A 22,403-nucleotide genomic window follows, 5' to 3' on the forward strand; every position below is an offset into this window, starting at 1 on the left:
TGATGGGGATGGAAACTTTACATATGTCCAAACTTAGGATCAGACTTCTTCATGCCAGATAATGAGTATATGACTAATAGAGTCAATAGTGTAGCGACCAATAGTTATAGCTGGGGTATTTACTTTGTTACCTCCTTTCAATTGTCTATCTTACTTTCTCCTACCTCCTATTTTTTTAAACTTGTTATGTTTATCTTCATGCAGATATGTCAACTCCCAACATTTTTGACATGTACCAGGCCGAGGAGGAAGAGGAAGTTCCTCAACTCCAATGGAAGCCCAAGAAGAGATCTGGCGAATCTAGTCGAGGCCCTCCAGCCAAGAAGGGTCGATCAGAAGATCCTCCTCAGGGAACGCCTTCTGGGCAAAGTCCTGCGCCAACTGGGCGAACTCCTACTCCTCCTCCAGCTCCTTCCATGCAGCAAAACGCTCCCGCCTTGCCCAACCCTCCAGCCGCACCGGCCAGAGAGCAGCTTTCTCGCGAAGAGGCTCATGGGGCCAGACTTATGAGCCGTGCCATTCGATCTGCCAGGGACCACCTCAATCGTACTGGCAAAGGCGAGCGTGTTAGGGCCGCAATGGTCCAGGCTGAAGAGCTGCCAGTCGATCAGATCCTGAACAGGGCTTTGAACGAAATCTCCAGCGTAAGTGTTTCGTTATTCTTTGAGTTTTTAGTTTTTTAGCCCTCGTGATAAGTTCTAACTCCTTTTTTCTTTGTGAACAGGCCTTACTTTCTGCCATTACTGCTCGTACCCGAGCCCAGGCTTACATCGAGCAGGTCGAGGCAAAAGCCATCGAGAGGTATCAGGTGAAGGCGGCCGAGGAGCTTTCGGCTGCTGAGGCTAAGCATGCTAAGGAGTTGGAGGCAATGGTCCGAGAGAGGGACGCGGCGGTGACTAAGCTATCAGAGGCTGAAGCTATGAAGGAAGCAGCGGTCAAGTTGAGACAGGACTACCGAGATTTCAACAAAGCTCATCTCCGCGAAATCAAGCATCTGGGGGAGGTACTCAAGACCAAGGACGAGGCCATTCGCACTCTCGGGGGCAAGGTGAAGCAGCTGGAGCTTGACAACTCCAAGAATCTGGAAAAGTATAAGAGGACTACACTCCTATGTTTCTACAATTTCTGGAAACACAATCAGGGTGCTGACTTTAGCTACCTTTCAGAGGAAGTCAGAAATGCGGAGTTGGCTCGATGTGCTGCCCAACTGGCCGAAGAGGAGGAAAGAGCTGCAACCCCTGCCACTCGAAACGTCGCTGGTGCAGAAGAAGAAATTGTTGAGGAAGCGACTAACCAGGTTGCTGCCCAGGACCCTCCGGCCCCGAATGCCTCTTGAATTCTTCTCATTTATTATTATTTTTTTTGGATATATGACCCAAGGGTCGTGATGTAAAGACAATAGTTTCTTTTTAAATTTTGCTGCATGGGCAGTGAATCTTTTTTCTTTGAACAATTACATCCAAGTTGAGATGCTTACGGTGTAAAAGCTTAACTCTTGGTGCTATAAATATTTATTATAACATTTTTCCGTATGACCGGACTTAGCATAGTACTTTGGCATGATTTAACAAAACATAAATATTGAAAAATACTCTAAGTACTGCAGCATGCTTTCACTTATTTTGTTCATGTGTTTACATACCTTGAGAGTATGCTTTGCTATCGATGTGCCTTATATGCCCCCCAAGTGATCGAGGAGCGTGAGGTCCTGTTCGTAGTAAACTGATATTTGTAATACAGCAAAACAACACATGTAATGAACAAATACTTGTAAATATAAATTCACAAAGGTTGGCAAGAATGACTGGCTGAGCACAGTACCTTATAATCTCGTATTAAAAATGGACTAAACATGTCTTTACGAGTGATTCTAAAATAGAATCTTACATATACGAGCAGTTGGCCATACAACGTGGCGAACCCTCTTTGCAAAACTTGTAAAAATTAAGAAGAGAAATTTAAACAAGCCAGTCCTTTAAGAAGGGTTGTTCATTGATAATACTTGCGCAGGTGTTCTCCATTCCAATAGCGCGGAACGAGATCTCCGTTTAAGCGTGCAAGTTTGTAGGTGCCTGGGTGAAGGGTTTCTTCAATCTGGTAAGGTCCTTCCTAGTTAGGTCCGAGCACTCCAGCAGTGGGGTCGCGGGTATTTAAGAAAACTCGTCGTAGTAACAAATCTCCGACGTTGAATTTTCTTTCCTTAACTTTGGAGTTAAAGTACCGGGCGACTTTTTGCTGATATGCAGCAACTCGGAGTTGAGATTTTTCTCGTATCTCGTCGATCGAGTCTAGGGACTCCATCATCAGCTGACTGTTCATGTCTTGGTCGTAAGTCAAACGCCGATGTGAGGGGGGATCTAACTCGACATGTAACATGGCCTCATATCCGTAAGCTAGGGAAAATGGGGTATGCCCTGTTGCTGTTCGGTGAGATGTTCTATATGACCAGAGGACTTCAGGTAGTTGCTCCGGCCATGCTCCTTTAGCCTCTTCAAGTCTTTTCTTCAGGGTGTCCTTAAGAGTTTTGTTCACGGCTTTGACTTGCCCATTCGCCTGTGGATGTGCAACTGAAGAAAAACTTTTAATGACCCCATGCCTTTCGCAGAAATCTGTGAATAAATCACTGTCAAATTGGGTCCCGTTGTCTGAAACTATCTTCCTGGGTAATCCATACCGGCATACAATGTTCCTGATGACGAAGTCAAGAACGTTTTTGGTTGTGATGGTTGCGAGTGGTTCAGCTTCAGCCCATTTCGTGAAGTAATCGACTGCCACAATTGCGTACTTTACTCCTCCTTTTCCTGTTGGCAGGGATCCAATAAAATCTATCCCTCATATTGCGAAGGGCCATGGGCTCTGCATCTGTTTTAGTTCATTTGGAGCTGCTCGTGGGATCTTGGAGAACCTTTAACATTTGTCGCATCTTCGCACATACTCCATTGAATCCTCGTTCATTGTTGGCCAGAAGTAACCTTGTCTTAGAACCTTTTTTTGCTAAACTCTGCCCCCCAGCATGATCTCCGCAGAAGCCTTCATGCACCTCCCTCATGAGCTCCTTAGCTTTTTCTGGTGTAATGCACCTGAGCAGTGGCATTGAATATCCTCTTCGGTACATAATGCCATCGACCAGTATATACCTAGCGGCCCGTCTTTGTAGAGTTTTGGCTTTGTTTCTATCTGTTGGCAGTGTGCCATTCGTCAGATATTCAAAGTATGGCGCCATCCACGTATCTTCTACACGAATCTCCATATTGGCTTCGGCCGCTTCTATGCTTGGCTTACTCAGTCTTTCTACTGGAACTATGTTCAAGGTATCAGCATCCTTTGCGCTTGCAAGTTTAGCCAAGGCGTCTGCATTCGAATTCTGGTCTCGCAGAATTTGCTATAGGGTGTATTTTGTGAACTGGGCTAGCAAATCTTTTGTTTTATTCAGGTAGGCCATCATCTTTAGGCCTCGCGCTTGATATTCCCCCAGGATTTGATTCACGACTAGCTGAGAATCACTGTAAATATCAAGCGTCTTTATGCTCATGTCTCTTTCCATTCTCAATCCAGCTAGGAGTGCTTCGTATTCTACTTCATTGTTTGATGCCGCGAAGTCGAACCTGATTGCGCAGTGAAATCGATGCCCTTCTAGCGTTACCAATATCACTCCCGCTCCAGCGTGGGATTCGTTAGATGAACCATTTGTGAATAGTTTCCACAAAGGAGTCTTGTCTTGGGGCATGGGCACTTCAGGCTGTTCGCACTGCTCACCACCTGGGAGTTCGGTGAACTCCGCGACGAGATCGGCCAAGACTTGTCCCTTTATTGCTGCTCTGGGTGAATAAGTTACATCGAACTGCCCTAGTTCGACTGCCCATTTTAACAATCTTCCAGCCGCCTCAGGTTTTTGGAGGACTTGCCGAAGGGGCTGGTCGGTTAAAACTGTAATAGGATGGGCTTGGAAGTAAGGACGCAACTTCCTAGAGGCTAGAATTAAGCAATATGCTAACCTTTCAATTGGCGGATACCTTAATTCCGCTCCAACCAGCAGTTTGCTGATATAGTAGACTGCTTTCTGTATGCCTTCTTCTTCCCGTACTAGTACCGCACTAGCAGCAACTTCAGTAATCGCCAGGTAGATAAACAAAGTTTCTCCTTCGATTGGCTTTGACAAGATGGGAGGTTGCGCCAGATGAGTTTTTAAGGCCTGGAATGCCTGCTCACAGTCTCCCGTCCATTCAAACTTCTTATGGCCTCTGGTTAGATTGAAGAAAGGGACACATTTGTCAGTTAATTTGGAGATGAATCTACTCAGGGCAGCAATCCTTCCGGTCAAACTTTGTACATCTTTGATTTTCTCCGGTGACTTCATGTCGATCAGGGCTTTTATCTTATCAGGGTTGGCCTCGATTCCTCTTGAATTTACTATAAACCCTAAAAAATTCCCTGATCCGACTCCAAAGGAACATTTGAGGGGATTCAACTTCATCCGGTACTTTCTTAGCACATTGAAGCATTCTTGCAGATCCCTCACATGCCCTTCTGCCTTCTTAGACTTTACCAGCATGTCATCCACATATACCTCCATGTTTGCACTGATCAGATCCTTAAACATGTGGTTGACTAGCCGTTGGTAAGTCGCACCTGCATTTTTCAATCCGAAGGGCATTACTTTGTAACAGTATAAGCCCGTATCGGTTCGAAAGCTGGTGTGATCCTCGTCAGGGGGATGCTTGCTGATCTGGTTGTAGCCTGAATATGCATCCATGAATGAGAGGATCTCATGTCCTGCAGTTGCATCGACGAGCTGGTCGATCCTTGGGAGCGGGAAGCAGTCCTTTGAGCAGGCTTTATTGAGGTCTGTAAAATCCACACAGGTACGCCACTTGCCGTTAGGCTTGGGGACCAGTACCGGATTTGAGACCCACGAGGGATAAAACGCTACCCTGATGAATCCATTCTCCTTAAGTCTTTCGACTTCTTCTTTCAGAGCTCTTGATCTATCTTTATCGAGCAGCCTTCTCTTTTGTTGCACGGGCGGAAATGTTTTGTCTATGTTCAGGACATGGCTAATTACTGCAGGATCTATCCCTACCATGTATTTGTGTAACCAGGCGAAAACCTCCTGGTTCTTTTGCAAGAATTCCACCAGCGCTTGCTTTATAGTAGGCTCTAAGTTCTTCCCAACCTTCATGACTCTGGTCGGGTCTTTTCTGTCGAGTTGGACCTCCTCCAGGTCCTCGACGGGTCCAACATTTTCTTAGAAATCCCCAAAGCGAGGATCCACATCTCCATCCTCCCTTTGGGAAACACCTTATTTGGTGGCTTCTCCACCGGATTGGGCTTGCGTGTCTATTGCCATCTGCAATCGATCTGGGGTAGTGCTCCTCGACGTCCCACTCTTTGCCTTTGTGATCGAGGTGTTGTAGCACTCCCTGGCTTCCCTTTGGTTCCCTATGACGCGTCCTATCCCCGCGTCTGTTGGGAATTTCATGGCTAAGTGCCACATAGAGATGACGACCCGTAGATCAACCAGTATGGGCCTTCCAATAGCGGCGTTGTATGTCGAAGGGCAATCGACCACTACAAAAGTGGTGAGTAATGTCCTTGTTGTGGGCGCTGTACCCGTCGTTATTGGAAGCTTGACCATTCCGGCTAGGGCGAGTCCTTCTCCAGAGAAGCCGTATATGGTTTGATTGCAGGGCTCCAAGTCTTTTACGGACAACTTCATGCGTTCCAGTGTTGATTTATACAGGATGTTTACTGAACTTCCTGTATCGACCAGTACCCTTTTTACCATCATGTTGGCCATTTGGATGTCCACGACCAGCGGATCGGAATGTGGGAATCGAACGTGCCGGGCATCGCCATCAGAGAAGGTTATCTCACCCTCCTCTGACCGAGCCTTTTTTGGTGCATGGTCCTCCACTGCCATCATCTCGATGTCCTGGTTGTGACGTAGAGTCCGAGCATATCGTTCTCTGGCCTTTTCGCTATTTCCCGTGAGGTGCGGGCCTCCACAGATGGTTAAGAGTGTTCCGGCCACGGGGGCAGGCTGTAATGGTGGCGAGCGTTGGTGTGTAGACGCCTGCTCGTTGCTACCTGGAGCTTCTCATTGGGAAGTTCCCGAGGCCCGTACGTACCTTCTCAAGTGTCCTTGTCTAATAAGGAACTCGATTTCATCTTTTAACTGGTTGCATTCGCTAGTGTCATGTCCGTAGTCGTTATGGTAACGACAGAACTTGGTGGTGTCTCTTTTCGAAATGTCTTTTCGAATGGGTCCTGGTTTCTTGTAACGCACACTAGAGCTTGTGGCCTGATAAAACTCCCCGAGACTCGACGAGGGCAGTGTAGTTAGTGAACCTAGGTTCATAACAATTACCCTTAGCTCGTTTCTTGTCGGAGGTGGAAGGCTCGTTATATGGCCGTTTTCCACCATTTTTGCCATTACCGTTGCCGTTTTTGTGGCCTTTGTCGTTGCCATTAGGTTTGGAACCATTGGCGGCTTTGGCAGGCTCGGCGGCCTTTTTACCCTTGTTCGAGGGTTTCCCATCATCAGTAATGGCTTCCTCGAGCTTGATGTAACGATCAGCTCGGTCCAAGAACTCCTGGGTCGTTTTAACTCCTTCCTTTCGGAGACTCTTCCAGAGGGGAGAGCAACGCTTTACCCCTGCGGTAATGGCCATCATCTTTCCTTTGTCTCCTACTGTTTTCGCTCCAGCCGCCGCTCGCATAAAGCGCTGGACGTAATCCTTCACTGACTCTCCGTCCTGCTGGCGAATCTCGACCAGCTGGTTTGCTTTGGTTGGGTGCACACGACCCGCATAGAACTGCCCGTAGAACTCCCTTACAAACATTTCCCAAGAAACTATGCTTGCAGGCGGGAACTTAAAAAACCACTCCTGCGCTGCTTCAGAAAGTGTTGCAGGGAAGATCCTGCACCGAGCGTCTTCGGACACTTTCCGAATGTCCATCTGAATTTCAAAATTATTTACATGCGAGACTGGGTCCCCATATCCATCAAAGTTCGGGAGCGTAGGAATTTTGAACTTGCTGGGAGTTTCAGCGTTAGCTATCCTCTGGATGAAAGGAGTACCTTTCCTCCTGTCGTGGTCGATATAAGAAGTTCTTCCTCCGACTAGCTGCTGCACAGCCTGATTGAGTGCGTCTATCTGGGCTTGCACTGTGGCAGGAATTGCGGTGGCCTCTGTGGCTGGGGGGAGGTTTTTTCCGTGCCTCTCGCGACGATCGTTGAGTACATCTCTCAGGTCCTCTTCTCTTCTTCGCTGCTCGCTACCTCCGAGCCAGGTGAAGACATTATTTTGTCTGGGCTGCCCCCCAGCATCTTGTCTATTTGGCTGGTCACCTTGAGGTACTTGGCTCGTGCCTTTACCTCTTTCTCCATTCCTCCCATCAGCATTTCCCTTGCCTGAGTCAGCCTCATTGTATCCGTGGCCATCTCTAAACCTTGACTGGCTGTGGTGAGACTGACTGTTCCCCCTATTCCCGTCTTTGGTAGAAACGCCCCGAGCGTTAGAGGGTGGCTTACGCTGGTCGCGGTGTCCCCGTGCATTATCATGCCGTGGGGGCCACGGACCGCAGAGCCTAGCTCCGAGTCCCTCCTGTTACCAGGAGGGTATTGGCCTCTGTTCGATTGGTTTGGCACATCGTTCTCATGGCGTCTAGGACTACGAGGCTGACGCTCGGCCCTATTCTGCCTTTGCTGCGGGGGATTACCCCGAGCAGCTTGGGATGGTGGATTTGCCTCAGGGTCCAACGGGACATCGTCATGAGGTGTCTGAGGCTGTTCGGGCCTTTGAGGACTTGAAGGCTGAATTGGTGGGCTAGGATTGGGACCCCTCTGGGGTGGTCCATTCGGGGGTTGGTCAGGCTGCGAGGCAGGTGCGGCCTGATTTCTAGCCAACAGTAAGGCTGCTTCGAGGGCAGCCATGGCTTCGGTCTGGCGTCGATCCACCTCCGCCTGTCTCTCGCTCAACTCCGCACGCTGCCGATCAATCTCCTGCTGTTGCCGCGCCATAACTTCTGCGGCAGTTTCTTGATTGGCCTTCAGACTATCCAATTCTTCCTGCAACGCGCCCAGGGTGCTCTTTAGCGTCGCATCGTCCATTTCCTCCTCTTCAAAATCTAGTTGCGGCTCATCTTCTGCCATGCTTGCAGGGGGAGGAGGAGGTGGTGGATTCGACGGTGCAGCGGCGGTTGCCTGCCCAGTTTTCCTTCCTGCTTTCGCCATTGGTTTTCTTAACAGCAACAAATCAATCTCTCAATGAAAGCGCCAAAATGTTGACCCAAGATTTGGCCAACTGACACGGAGTCAAAACGTGATTGATATGGACGAATGTATAGAGAACAACGCAATGACAAAAGTAAAGGAAACACAGTAATTTATAGTGGTTCGGCCCCAGGATCTGGTAATGACCTACGTCCACTTAGGATAATATTGATATAAAATCAGAGGGGTGATCAAAGAACCAGGGTTCAATGAGTTTCACTCTTCTGTAAGGAACAATACAAATTTACTTGGAGAATTACTCTCGTTTCCTATGATTCAAAAGCTAAAAAAAGGTTGTCTTTCCTTGAGCCATCTCCTCTTATTTATAGGCTCAAGGAGGGTCACAGGAGATTGTTACAGATATTCTTCCCTGAATAATCAGATATCCAGAAGATTGTATGAGATAACTTCGGGATTGATAAAGATCTTCCCATAAATGTTGCCTTGTATGCGGAACTACCGAACAGACTGGTCGCGGGTAAGACAGGCTTACCCCGATTCTATTGTGTCTCCTGGTCGATACTCTAGCAGACGCTTCCAGGTATCAGCCACGTGTCAAGAGATTATTCGCCACGTCACCGGTGCTAATTTATTGGATAACAACATGCATTAAATCATAATCATGCATTTAACTCATTAAAGTCACACACAAAATCTCATTATGCCCTCCAGGCACACTAATCAAGGCCCTTAAGCCTTATTAGCGATTTTGGGTCGTTACACTTTTCTCCATAGAGATAATGTCTCCATATCTTTAAAGCAAAAACCATAGCCGCCAACTCTAAATCATGAGTAGGATATATCTTTTCATACTCCTTCAGCTGACGAAAAGCATAAGCTATTACCTTCTCTAATTGCATCAAAACACAGCCCAAACCCTAATGAGAAGCATCACAAACTTCTCCTGATCTGTCGGAAGACTCAGAATCGAAGTTGTAATCAACCTTTGTTTCAGTTCCTGGAAGATGTTCTCACATTTATCTGACCACACAAACTTCTGACTCTTACGTGTCAGCTCAGTCAACGAAGTAGCAATCGTTGAGAATCCTTCCACAAAACGCCTGTAATAACCTGCCAATCCAAGGAAACTTCTAACCTCAGAAGCATTCTTTGGCCTTGTCCAATCTCTGACCGCTTCAATCTTTGCTGGATCTACTTTAATCCCCTCCTTACTGACAATGTGCCCAAGAAAGGATACCTGAGACAACCAGAACTCACACTTCTTGAACTTTGCAAACAGTCTGTGTTCCCTCAATCTCTGTAGAACGAACCTCAGATGCTACTCATGCTCTGACTCAGTCTGAGAATATACCAGAATATCATCGATGAAGACGATCACAAACTGGTCTAGATAATCCTTGAACACTCTGTTCATCATATCCATAAAAGCAGCAGGGGCATTAGTCAATCCAAACGTCATAACTAAGAACTCATAATGCACATACCTGGTATGAAAAGCGCTATTCGGTATGTCCCCCTCCTTGACCCTCAACTGATGATAACCAGAACGAAGGTCAATCTTAGAGAATACCATCTTACATTGCAGCTGATCAAACAAATCATCTATCCTTGACAAAGGATACCGGTTCTTAATTGTCAACTTATTCAGTTCTCTGTAATCAATACACATCCTCAGAGAACCATCCTTCTTCTTTACAAACAGAACTGGTGCACCCCAAGGTGAGAAACTAGGTCTGATAAAACCCAAATCCAACAACTCTTGCAACTGCACTTTTAATTCTTTCAGCTCAGCTGGGGCCATTCTGTATGGTGCTCTAGACACTGGCTCCATCCCTGGTGCTAGTTCTATAACGAACTCAATCTCTCTGTGTGGTGGCAACCCTGGTAAATCTTCTGGAAACACATCTAGAAACTCACAAACAAGTCTAGTCTCCTCTGGTCTCACTGGCACGACCTGAGTGGTATCAACCACACTGGCTAAGAATCCAATGCACCCTCCTTGCAATGAATCCCTTGTCCTCAATACAGAAATCAATGGTACGCGAGGTCCATGCACAGCACCAACAAACACAAAAGGATCCTCACCTTCAGGCTCAAAGGTGACCATCTTCCTTCTGCAGTCAATGGTTGCCCAATACTTTGCTAACCAATCTATACCCAATATCATATCGAAGTTAGTCATAACCAACTTTATCAGATCCACTGACAACTCTCTGCCCTCTACTGTCACTGGCAAAGATCTGACCCATCTCCTAGATACCACTAACTCCCCAGTGGGTATCAAGGTACCAAGCCCCACAACATAGAAATCACAAGGTCTACACAGTCTATCAATAACACTACTAGCAACAAAAGAATGTGTAGCACCAAAATCAATCAATACATTGTAAGCGGTTCCAGCACTAAGAAGCTGACCTGTAATAACTGAGGGAGAAGCCTCAGCTTCTGCTTGAGTCAATGCAAACACTCGAGCTGGGGCCGAGCTGTCTGCCTTCCTGGGTTCTTCTTTTCTTGCCTTAGGGAAATCCTTTTTAAGATGACCCACTGCCCCACATGAGAAGTAGGCCCTTTCCCTACACTCTCCCAAGTGATGCCTCTTGCATCTAGGGCACTCGGGATAAGACCTCCAGGCTTCATTACCACCTGGACGACCCATTGAAATACCACGGGGCCGCTTGTCAGGACCTAGAACTGGGAACGTGTCAGGAACCTTCCTCTTCTGATCACTGGGGCCTCCACCCCTACTAGAACCCACAAATGGAGGACCTGGCCTCCTGAAATCCTTTCTGGCTGCACTGTCATGCCAGATCTTGATCTCTGCACTCTCAGCTGTGAGTGCCTTCTCAACCACCTGTGCATAGGTAGTAACCCCTGCCACAGTGATGATACGTACATCACGGGCTAATCTGGGCTGTAGCCCCTGCAAGAAACGTTCTCTCCTGGTCCCATCAGTGGGCACCAATTCCTTGGCAAACTTTGCCAGACGATCAAACTTTATGGCATACTCAGTAACTGATAAGCTTCCCTGAAGTAGCCTAATGAATTTCTCAGCTTTAGCTGCCCTGATAGCATCATTGTAATACTTTTCATTAAACAAGGTCTAGAACTCCTCCCAGCTCAGGGCATTAACATTCTTGGTCTGGGTAATCACCTCCCACCAAATCCGGGCATCCTCCCGAAACATATAGGTAGCACAGGCCACCCTCTCATTACCAGCTACCCTCATAAAGTCAAGGATAGTGGTAATCGTACTCATCCATTGTTCTACCTTGGCAGGATCTGCACTGCCCTCAAATACAGGAGGTTGTTGCTTCCTGAAACTTTCATAAAGAGGTTCCCATTTGTTTCCTACCTCAGGCAGCTGCCCAGTAACTGGCACCGACACAGAAGGTGCCTCTGCAACACTGGCCACTCCAGGCACTTGCTGTTGTCTTAGGAGATGAAGCTCCTCTCCTTGTTTCAGCACTGTTGCCTGCAATTCATCAAACAACTGCTGCCAGTTTGCAGGAGCTGGCTGTGGAATCTGGGACTGGTCATTCTCTTGACCCTGGTTGTTATTATTCTGGCCTGGATCACTCTGGCTAGCTGACATGTCTGTCTGCCCTGGGTTCATTCTGTCACTGATACCTTACTGAAACAATAATCAATATGGCCAGTCAGGTAGTAATAACTAAACCTCTTGCCGCCTTACGGTCCAAGAATAAGCAGACAATCATCACATTCCACAGTCATACACATATATGAGAAGATACATGTTTATAGCATTTAGCACACAACATGTATCACATAATAACTCATGAACAACCACATAATAAGCAGGTTCCAGCAATCTCAGTAATAATTAACACACATTTGCCGAAGATATAATATTTCAGGGCACAGGTTTAACATGGTGTCTCATGCACACAGGTAAAGCATATATACCACATTTAAGCAGTTATACATATAACCACATAAATAGTTACCAAACCATGAGTCGAGCTTGACTTTAGTGATGTGTGTACATGCCCAGCCAGTCTACAGGAACCGTAACCTTGGCATTGCTTTGATACCAAGTTGTAACGCTCTGGTTACCCCAGAACAGTTATGGTGAACAGTGAACCGAAAATTTGACCCACTACTCGAGTCCTTTGGTTATAAACGTGATCTAAGTGTTATTAACAGGCTAAGGTGAAAAACCAATAAAAAGGAAAGGATACATTTCATTAAGTATATAAACTGCTCATGAGCCTTTCAGAACGCTTATAAGTTGTTTATAGTACAAAATGGTCGCTACTGTTTCAAATTTACAATCCCCGCCGACCTAACCGGCAAAAATAGGGTAAACCCCCTAGTCCCTCTGAGAACTCCTTGGTCATGGTGGTCAAGCGGCTGCATATGTACACAACACCACCTAAGCTCTCCACTCAAGGTTGGGTGAGCTTCTCTTTCCCTTTACCTGCTTAGAAACTCATTTAAGGTTGTAATTGTGTCTTTCCTTATGGTTGTGACTAGGTGTCTAGCTAGGACTCGAGGATCGAATCGCGCTCAAGGAGTGTCGCCCGTTGCTAATTCATCTGAAAGCTAAAGGTAAGAAAACTGCACCCGGTTGTATGTTTGTGATGGGACTAAGTGCTCCCGAGAATTGTATCGTGTCAATGATGGTATTATGCCATGGGACATGTAAAAGCGGCCTAAGAGTGCCGTACATGATATTAGCGCACAGGGCGCAGATTGGCCACTGGTAGCCAAAGTCAACGAAATAACAGAGGGGGTAGCCTGAGGGCGCCAGCCCTAGTTATCATTTGTAAACTGTAAATGACGTGAGTTGATATGCTAATTATTTGAAATACTTGATTATACAGGTTGGTGACATGGTTGAGATTATGTAATGTGATGTGAGATACTGACTTGTTGCTAATTGCTTATGCTTTGTTGTTGTTGTGTTTTCATGCTGGGCCTTGGCTCACGGGTGCTACGTGGTGCAGGTAAAGGCAAGGGCAAGCTGGACCAAGCCTGAGGTGGAGAGCTCCGAGGTGAAATGTACATAGCCAGCTGTTCGATCGCCATGATCAAGGAGTGAGTCAGGACAGGGATTACCTAACTGCTCGTTTTGCCTTAGTATGGCTAGTTTATGTACTTGTACCTTGTAACTTTTGTAAACGGCCTTTAAACTAATATTTTTGGGATCCCGTGTTAGTGAACAATGTTTCTTAATGAAAATGTAGCTTTTGAGACCAAAATATCTTAAACCCTAGTTCCTTTACAGTTTCGTAGACACGTTTTCAACTAATAGACTTGACTAGCAAGTCTGGCACTTTACAAACACACAGTGTAACGGTCTTGGCTATCCAGGGCGTTACAACTTGGTATCAGAGCGTCCTAGGTTTATGGGTCCTAAAGACTAGCTGGGTATGTACATTCGCTGCGGGATACAAGCTCAACTCAGGGTTTTGTAATTGTGTATGCATGATTATGTGCTTAAGTGATTTGAGTGAGATATGATTGCTGATATCTGTTTGATGAATAGGGAGCATGAGATACTGGTAGGGCCTGGCCCTTGATTATTGCATGATGTTATTGAGGCATGCTTATTAGCATTGCTGTGCATGTGGATGAATATCTGGATAAATTGCTATACTTTGATTGTTTGTGAATGAGTGGAGTTTCAGTGATGGTTATGGAAGATTATTACCCTGGCATCATAGCCTAATTGCCGAGTCGTTGATTGCAGATTGACTTGAATAGTGATGCGTTCAAGGAAATCCACACGACAAGCCGGCAGGTCTGGGGCTAGAGAGGATGACCAGGGCCCAACCCCTCCGCCAGTCTCGGAGAACTGGCAACAGTTAATGGCAGAAATGCAAGCTAGGCTTCAGAGCCAGGATGAACTGATCAGGATTTTGCAGCAGGCTCCATCTGGGAGTGTTGCCCCTGTTGGGCCACCGACGTTGGTACCTGTGGTGCAGCCAGTTGATGTTGGGAATAAAGTTGAACTGTTGTATGAGTGGTTCAGGAAACAGCAACCCCCGATCTTTGAGGGTGGACCTGATCCACTAAAGGCTGAGCAGTGGATGACTTTGATCACTACCATTCTAGATTTTATGAGAGTGGAAGGTCATGACAGGGTGGACTGTGCCAACTATATGCTGAGAGAGGATGCCCTAATCTGGTGGGAGGTGGCTTCACAGACTAGAAATGTTGCCGCGTTGACTTGGGAAGAGTTTAAGGATTTGTTCAATCAGAAGTACTATAACGTTGCCATCAGGGCAGCGAAGGTGAATGAGTTTGTGGGACTGGTTCAGGGCAGTATGACCGTTACAGAATATGCCTTGAAGTTTGACAGACTTGCAATGTTCGCACCAGATCTTGTGCCTGCTGATGCGACCAGGTTAGACAGATTTGTTAGAGGGCTGAATGTTATGATAGCCTGGGATGTAAGGATTACCACAGTTCCTGGAGTGACTACTTATGCCCAGGCTATGGAGAGGGCTCTTACCGCTGAGGAAGCGGAGAATAGGATATGGAAAGATAGTGCAGCAAGAAGGGAGGGTCGCAGGGCGGTGCCTCCATACTCTGGTTCTAGTAGGGGCGGAGGCTCCAGTGATTTGAAGAGAAAGGTTCCTGATGCTCCAATCGCTCCTAGGTCTGATAGGGGAGGTTGGGGTATTCAGGGTGGCCATCAGGGAGGTGGAGATTCATGGAGGACTTATCCAGAGTGCACGAGGTGCAAGAGGCGCCATCCGGGCGAGTGTCGGGCTAAGGTCTGCTATGTGTGTGGGGTGGTGGGACACCTCAGGAAGGATTGCCCGACAGTGAAGAAGGGAGAGACAGGAAAGGTGGACAGCTTGACTCCAGCTCGAGTGTTCACCCTGACGCAGGCGGAGGCCGAGGCTAGTCCCTCGGTAGTGACAGGTCAGCTTTCTAGTGCTGGCACTTCCTTTACTGTTTTGATTGATTCTGGTGCTACGCATTCATTTGTATCTGATTAGGTGATTGATAGACTGTGTAGACCTAGTGAGTATAGTGCCTCAGGGTTTGGGACTATATTGCCTACTAGAGAGTTAGTAGTATCTAGGAGGTGGATTAGAGCGCTGCCAGTGTTAGTTGATGGTAGAGAGTTGTCAGTAGACTTGATTGAGTTGAGAATGGAGGATTTTGATATGATTCTAGGTATGGATTGGCTGGTTAGATATGGAGCTACCATTGACTGTAGGAAGAAGATGGTAACCTTTGAGCCAGAGGGCGAGGATCCCTTCGTCTTTGTGGGAGAGGTGTATGGACCCCGCGTACCCAGGATATCTGCACTGAGGGCCAGAGAACTATTGCAGGGTGGATGTATAGGCTTTCTGGCTAGTGTGGTGGATACCACCAGAGTTACACCAGTTGGACTGGAGGACACCAGATTGGTTTGTGAGTTCTTGGATGTGTTCCCTGAGGATTTGCCCGGGTTGCCGCCGCGTAGGGAGATTCAGTTTGTTATTGAGTTGGCACCAGGGACGGAGCCAGTGTCGAGGGCACCATATAGGATGGCACCGGCGGAACTGAAAGAGTTAAAGATACAGCTGCAGGAACTTCTGGATATAGGGTTCATCAGACCTAGCTACTCGCCATGGGGTGCACCAGTTTTGTTTGTTAAGAAGAAGGACGGGACTTTGAGAATGTGTATTGACTATCGAGAATTGAACAAGCTAACAATTAAGAATAAGTATCCCCTACCAAGGATTGATGACTTGTTTGACCAGCTGTAGGGTAAAACGGTGTTCTCGAAGATTGATCTTCGATCTGGTTATCACCAGCTGAGGATCAAGGATGAGGACATACCTAAGACGGCCTTCCGAACACGATATGGGCATTATGAGTTCTTGGTCATGTCCTTTGGTTTGACCAATGCCCCAGCAGCCTTCATGGACTTAATGAACAGAGTGTTCAAGGATTTTCTAGATCAGTTTGTTATAGTCTTTATCGACGACATTTTGGTGTATGCCAGTTCAGAGGCAGAGCACGAGTTTCATCTCCGACAGGTTCTTCAGAGGTTGAGGGAGCATCAGTTGTATGCTAAGTTTAAGAAGTGTGAGTTTTGGTTACCTGAAGTGACATTCCTTGAACACATTGTAGGTGCAGATGGGATTAAGGTGGACCCGTCTAAGATAGAGGCAGTTAGAGATTGGCCGAGGCCAAGGAACGCCTCGGAGGTGCGGAGTTTCCTTGGGTTAGCAGGTTACTATAGGCGGTTTGTAGAGGGCTTCTCAAAGACAGCAGCACCCCTGACAGAATTGACAAGAAAGAATTTGAAGTTTATCTGGTCAGATAAGTGTGAAGACAGTTTTCAGGAGTTGAAGCGACGACTTATTACAGCGCCAGTGTTGAGTCTGCCTTTGGGGGAAGGGAAGTTTTTTGTTTATTGTGATGCATCGAGGTTGGGCTTAGGCTGTGTGTTAATGCAGAATGAGAAGGTTATAGCTTATGCATCACGACAGCTGAAGGAGTATGAGCAGCGGTATCCTACTCATGACCTGGAGTTGGCAGCAGTGGTTTTTGCTTTGAAGATTTGGCGGCATTATCTTTATGGGGAGAAGTGCGAGGTATACACTGACCATAAGAGCTTGAAGTATTTCTTTACACAGAAGGACCAAAATATGAGACAGAGGCGTTGGCTGGAGCTGGTAAAGGATTATGATTGTGATATTCTTTATCATCCAGGAAAAGCCAATGTAGTGGCTGATGCTTTGAGCCGTAGAGGTCCAGGTCAGTTATATAGTTCTGTTCAGATTTCAAGGAGATTAGCTGATGAGATGATTAGAGCAGGGATAGAGTTGGTGGTGGGTCGGTTGGCTAATATTACTCTGCAGTCGACCCTGCTAGAGCGGATCAGAGAAGGGCAATTGGTAGACGCTCAGTTACAGAGAGTTAGAGATGATGTCGTAGCAGGAGTGGCTAAGGACTATTCTGTTTCTGAGGTTGGTTTACTTCGGTATCAGGGACGGATTTGTGTTCCAGCTGATGAGGGGATCAGACGAGAGATACTGGATGAGTCTCATACGACGCCGTACTCACTTCATCCGGGTACCACGAAGATGTATCAAGATCTACGGACTTTGTATTGGTGGCCCGGGATGAAGAGGGATGTGGTTGAGTACGTTGCCAGATGTTTGACCTGTCAGCAGGTAAAAGCGGAACATCAGCGACCAGCGGGGTTGCTTCAGCCATTGGGTATTCCTGAATGGAAATGGGAGGACATTACCATGGACTTTGTGGGAGGGTTACCCAGGACAGTGGGACTTCATGACTCAGTATGGGTGATAGTGGATAGATACACCAAGTCAGCCCATTTCCTTCCAGTGAGATCAACTTTTACTGTGGATCAGTACGCTGAGCTGTACGTGAGGGAGATCGTACGTCTCCATGGGGTTCCTAAGTCTATAGTGTCAGACCGGGATCCTATCTTCACTTAAAAGTTTTGGGGTGGTTTGCATAAATCTTTAGGAACTCAGTTGAAGTTCAGCACAGCCTTTCATCCTCAGACTGATGGACAGTTTGAGAGGATGATCCAGGTGTTAGAGGATATGCTCAGAGCATGTGTGATTAATTTTGAAGGTTCATGGAGTAAGTACCATCCGTTGATTGAATTCTCATACAACAATAGTTATCAGTCAACGATTGGAGTGGCTCCCTATGAGATGCTATATGGGAGGAAGTGTAGATCACCCATTCATTGGGATGAGATGGGTGAGAGGAGATATTTGGGGCCAGAAATGGTACAGAAGACAAGTGAGGCCATAGAGAAGATACGGGCTAGAATGCTCGCGTCTCAGAGTAGACAGAAGAGCTACGCTGATCCTAAGCGTAGGGACGTGGAGTTTCAGGTTGGTGACCACGTCTTTCTTCGAGTTTCACCTCTGCGAGGGGTGAGGAGGTTTGGTAAGAAGGGCAAGCTTAGCCCTAGATTCATTGGACCATTCGAGATCTTGGGAAGGATTGGTCAGGTGGCTTACAGGTTAGCTTTGCCGCCATCGTTGTCTAGAGTTCATGACGTGTTCCACGTCTCCATGCTTCGGAAGTATGTCTCAGATGTGACTCATGTGCTGAGGCATGAGGATCTGGAGTTACAGGCAAATTTTTCTTATGAGGAGCAACCAGTTCAGATCTTGGATCGAAAAGATAAGGTGTTGCGGAATAAGACGATTCCTTTAGTCAAAGTGCTGTGGAGAAACAGTAAGGTCGAGGAGGCGACCTGGGCGCTTGAGACAGCTATGCGGGATCAGAATCCTGAGTTGTTCAGGTAAATTTCAAGGACGAAATTCTCATTAGGAGGGGATAGTTGTAAAGACCCAAATTCACTAATAAGGCTTAAGGGCCTTGATTAGTGTGCCAGGAGGGCATTACTGGAATAACTGTGATTTAATGAGTTATTATATGTTTAATGATGCTTATATGATAATTGATTATATTATGTGGTAATATGATATGGGATATATGCGAGAACCACATTATGATGTGGATAAATCTGTAGCCAGCGACTCGAGGTGATCCTAGGGCTAGATAGCAAGAAAAGTCACAACAGGGCATTATAATTGACTTTGGACAAGTCAGGGGTATTTTAGGTATCAGGTAGTGGTTTAGACTATCGAGTGATGAAAATAAATAATTGGAGATATATTTGAGGTTAGGATGTCTAGGCGGGATTATTGGGGGATTTTACCGTTTTGGCCTCGGGGACGCGTCCGGCACCCCGAGCTTTGGGATTAGTTTAATAAAATAAGGGTATACTTGGAAGACTTAGGAAAATATTAGACAGAAAATTACAAACCGACCCTAACTCTCTTTCTCTCTCTCTTTTCTCTTGGCTAAGGAAGAACTTTTGAATTTGAGAGGAAATAGCTGGAATTGAGCTGTGTTTTAGGGAATTGAAGGGAATAAATAGGAGGATTAACTCAGGAACTGATCAAGGTCTGAGCTAGTGCTAAGGTAAGTATTGAATTTTCGTTTCTAAGGTTAGGAATTCAAAGAAAATGGCTGAATCTTTAATATCTGTGGTTTTTGGAATTTAAGGTGGGATTGAGGCTTGAAACTTTGAAGATAGGTCAGGGGACTCTTGGAGAATCGATTCTACAGCTGAGGTAAGGTTTAATTCAAAGTTTGATGGTTGAATTTGAGAGTTTTCATGGCTGGTTTTGGGTTCTATGGGTTTGAAATTTCAGAAATTAGAATTGGGATTTTAGTGAGTCTTAGGCTGGATTTCTGGTTGGATTACGTTGTTTTAATCATTCTAATGTTGTTAATAATAATTGGTTTTTAGTTAGGGGCATTGGGGTGGCTTAAGGTGAGGTTTAGGGATTGAAAATGGTGGTTTTTTTTCTGGGTTCGAAGGGTCGGGCCGCGGCATGGTTCTTGGTGAGCCGCGGCCCTTCAAGGGTGTTGCATGCTGAGGGAGAAGGGCGGGCCGCGACATGGTCCAAGCTATGCCGCGGCCCTTACCTATTTTTGTGCCTTGGATGGCTCTGTTTAGGGGCCATGCCGCGGCATGGGTGGCCTATGCCGCGGCGCTTAAGGGATTTTGGGATTTTAAGATTTTAGGTTTGGAAATTTAACCTAAGGTGCTCGGGGTTGAGTCTTTTACTATATTTGGTGAAGTTCAATGTTCCGAGTACTAGAACTTGGCTTAGAAACTCATTTAAGGTTGTAATTGTGTCTTTCCTTATGGTTGTGACTAGGTGTCTAGCTAGGACTCGAGGATCGAATCGCGCTCAAGGAGTGTCGCCCGTAGCTAATTCATCTGAAAGCTAAAGGTAAGAAAACTGCACCCGGTTGTATGTTTGTGATGGGACTAAGTGCTCTCGAGAATTGTATCGTGTCAATGATGGTATTACGCCATGGGACATGTAAAAGCGGCCTAAGAGTGCCGTACATGATATTAGCGCACAGGGCGCAGATTGGCCACTGGTAGCCAAAGTCAACAGGATAACAGAGGGGGTAGCCTGAGGGCGCCAGCCCTAGTTATCATTTGTAAACTGTAAATGACGTGAGTTAATATGCTTATTATTTGAAATACTTGATTATACAGGTTGGTGACATGGTTGAGATTATGTAATGTGATGTGAGATACTGACTTGTTGCTAATTTCTTATGCTTTGTTGTTGTTGTGTTTTCTTGCTGGGCCTTGGCTCACGGGTGCAGGTAAAGGCAAGGGCAAGCTAGACCAAGCCTGAGGTGGAGAGCTCCGAGGTGAAATGTACATAGCCAGCTGTTCGATCGCCATGATCGAGGAGTGAGTCAGGACAGGGATTACCTAACTGCTCGTTTTGCCTTAGTATGGCTAGTTTATGTACTTGAACCTTGTAACTTTTGTAAACGGCCTTTAAACTAATATTTTTGGGATCCCGTGTTAGTGAACAATGTTTCTTAATGAAAATGTAGCTTTTGAGACCAAAATATCTTAAACCCTAGTTCCTTTACAGTTTCGTAGACACGTTTTCAACTAATAGACTTGACTAGCAAGTCTGGCACTTTACAAACACACAGTGTAACGGTCTTGGCTATCCAGGGTGTTACAGAAAAGTTGATACAATTAATACCCCAGGTTTTTATTTATTGAATTAATCTTTATTTTTGCAATGTTTATTTTAATTTTAAGTCTTAGTTTAAAAATAACTCTATTTTTGACAACCAAATAAAAATCAAAGAATAATTATTGGCAATTGGTTAATAGTATTTATGGGAGCGATACTCTAATTATCATATATATTACTTGAATCGATTGCGTGCACTTGCGTATCAAATTTTTAGTGATCAAGTTTTTGGCGCCGTTGTCGGGGACTTAATTTCCAATATCAAAATGAATTGTTGTTTGTTCTAATTTGGTTTCTATATTTTAAACTTATTCGGATCAAGGTTGTTGTTTGTTTCAAGAATTATTGGTATATGCAGGGATGTAGACAAAAGGAACTCATGCTGGTAGATCTTGAAATTGAGAGAATGTGTAGAGAAAACAGCAAGATAAAGAAAAGGTTGGACTTCACCATGGCTGAGAATGCTAATAACGGTGTAAACAAGAATGCAAACACTGGTAATGCAACTAAATTCGATCCTCCATTGAGAAACTATGTACGCCCTACTGTTACGGGCATACATTCAAGTATTCATCCTCCTACTGTTGAGGAAAATAATTTTGAGATAAAAGCCTCAATTATTCATATGGTACGTAATTTTGTACAATTTGGGGGTTACCAAATGAGGATCGAAATCTCCATATCACAAACTTTTTAGAGTTGTGTGCGACATTCAAAATGAACGGGGTGAGTAATGATGCTGTAAGATTAAGATTATTCCCATTTTTACTAAGAGATAGGGCTAAGAGTTGGTTGAATTCATTACAAGCCAACTCTTTTGTTACTTGGGAGGACTTGGCTCAGAAATTCCTTCGTAAATATTTTCCTCCTACGAAGTCATCCAGAATAAGAGGAGAGATTAATAACTTCCATCAGCTGGATACAGAATCTTTAAATGATGCATGGGTACGTTTTAAAGTGTTGCAAAGGAAATGCCACATCATGGAATAGAAAAGTGGCTGCTGGTTCATACATTTTACAATGGTTTGGGGGGAAATACAAAGACAATTATAGATGCAGTCTCAAGAGGAGCGCTTATGAGAAAAAGCACTAATGAAGCATATGAATTATTAGAAGAGATGGCCATGAACAACTCTAATTGGCCTACTGAGCGTGAGAATAAGAAAGTAGCAGTAGTCTTAGAGGTTGATCCAATTGCTTTATTGACCGCTCAAGTGGCATCTTTAATCAAGCAATTACAGCAGAATAACCTCGCTGCAAAAGCAATGCAAGAACAAAATGTCGCGAGTTGTGAGATTTGTGGGGGACCGCATTTGTATGAATAATGCCCGAGCACAGCTAGTTGCTCAACAGACGTAAATAATACGCCTTTGGAACAGGCACAGGTTATTGGTAACTTTTCAAGACCTGCACCCAACACCTACTCCAATTCAAATACTCCTGCATGGAAAAATCACCCTATATATGTCTTGGAAAAATAATCAAGGGTTACAACTGCAGTATCCACAATACCCACCTCAACAACTCCCTCATCAACTGACTTATGGACTACATTCTAAACCTTATTATGATCCAAACCCATGCCCATCTCATCCACAACCACATCCTCAAATGAAGCC

The 22,403-nt window shown here is 45.6% G+C and overlaps 1 non-coding gene across 1 annotated transcript; it reads right to left on the reverse strand.

Moving 5' to 3' along the window:
• Positions 1–21,666: 21,666 nt before the first annotated feature.
• LOC133799120 (small nucleolar RNA R71) lies at positions 21,667–21,772 on the reverse strand. Its single transcript, XR_009876323.1, has one exon. It is a non-coding gene; the product is annotated as a small nucleolar RNA R71 (small nucleolar RNA).
• Between the last annotated feature and the right edge of the window lie 631 nt (positions 21,773–22,403).

This window comes from Humulus lupulus, chromosome 8 (genome assembly GCF_963169125.1).
Source record: "Humulus lupulus chromosome 8, drHumLupu1.1, whole genome shotgun sequence".
Lineage (NCBI taxonomy): Eukaryota > Viridiplantae > Streptophyta > Magnoliopsida > Rosales > Cannabaceae > Humulus > Humulus lupulus.